A 1,843-nucleotide genomic window follows, 5' to 3' on the forward strand; every position below is an offset into this window, starting at 1 on the left:
GTTCCTACCAAATTGCAGTACCTAAACGTACTTTATTGTACCCTAATAAATCTTCCAAAGTTTCAGCTCGATATTTTATTTACAAAAAAAGTTCTTAGGTTCGAAAAAACATTCAGTGAACGGAAAAAGTGAGGTAGGTAATATAGGTATTTAGCTGTGTCACATGCATTTAAGTTTGAGCCAAATTGGTTAATATGAAGACATGCCGCAAAGGCCTCGAAAATCCCATAAGATTAAAATGGGGAAATTTTGGTTTCGGAACAATGGAATTCAGGTTTCTGGATATAAACTTAGCTTGAGGGAGATATTACAAATTTGTTAAGGTGCCTCTAATCAATCATTTCTATTAAATTACTAAATATTTGGATGCCCCCCCCCCCCTTGTGGAGCCCCAAAAATGCCCCAAAAAGCTGAAATTGACATTTTTGCCCGAAATTTACAAATAAATGCTCTGTTTTTATCTTTTTTGTCATGGATTATCTTTGTTTATCAAGTAGAATGTTTTTAAGTATTTTTCAACTAATTAACAATTGTCTAAACAATTTATTTTTGTTTAAATATTTTTTTGCACTTACTTATTGAAAGGTAGATTTTTTATGTTTGATTGGACAATTGGACATTTTCAGGAATAATTATGTTCATTTCAAGCATTTAGTATTTGTTAAAACAATTAATTATTATTTTATTGTGATTTTTTCTTGAAAATAGGTATAAAACTCTAGTTTAAAAAAAATTAGTTAGCTTTGCTGCTTATTATTAAATATCTGCGTCATTTGGATACTAGTACCTTATTTTGTAATAAATCCCTGTTTGTTTAAATAAATTTTGTTTATTTAAACAATTTTTTTCGAAATTAAATGTTTGAAATTTCTGTTTTTCTGCAATTATTGTGGTAATTTGTTATTGTAAAGAGCAAAATTTTTTTTTTAATTTTCAGTGACGTTCAAAAAATACAAATATTTTTCATTCCTTCGAGAATACTAACAGCTAATCTGCGGGATCAACATAAACAAAAAAATCTTACTTTGAGCTTTCAGAGGACAAACGAGTTTGTCTACGAGGTTGATTTAAATGAAAAAAATTATAAAAATAATTTCAGATCGACCAATGTAAAACATTTTATGAACAAATATTAGTTATTTAAAGCATTTGCTTAACGTTTAAATATTTAACAATAAGCGATATACTTAATTGAATTGAGACCAAAATCAGATTTTTGAATCACAATTTCCAATAACATGTTACATTAATGTTGAATAAATTTATTAAACAATACGATAATGGTTTAGACAAAAAAATTTGCTCTTTACAATAACAAATTACCACAATAATTGCAGAAAAACAGAAATTTCAAACATTTAGTTTCGAAAAAAATTGTTTAAAGAAACAAAATTTATTTAAACAAATAAGAATTTATTACAAAATAAGTCACTAGTATCTAAATGACGTACATATTTAATAATAAGCAGCAAAGCTAACTAAAGTTTTCAGAAAACTAGAGTTTTATACCTCTTTTTAAGAAAAAGTTGCAATTATATAATAATAAATTGTTTAAACGAATACTAAATGCTTGAAACAAAGATCATAATTCCTAAAAATGACCAATTGTCCAATCAAACATGAAAAATCTACCTTTCAATAAGTAAGTGCAAAAAAATTATTTAAACAAAAATAAATTGTTCAAACAATTGTTAATTTGTTGAGAAATATTTAAAACCATTGCAATTGACAAAAAAAAATAATCTATGGCGAAGAAGGGAAAAACAGAGCATTTATGTGTAAATTTTGGGCAAAAATGTCAATTTCAGTTTTTTGGGGCATGTTTGGAGCTCCACAAGGGGGG

Source organism: Belonocnema kinseyi, chromosome 10 (genome assembly GCF_010883055.1).
Source record: "Belonocnema kinseyi isolate 2016_QV_RU_SX_M_011 chromosome 10, B_treatae_v1, whole genome shotgun sequence".
Classification (NCBI taxonomy): Eukaryota; Metazoa; Arthropoda; class Insecta; order Hymenoptera; family Cynipidae; genus Belonocnema; species Belonocnema kinseyi.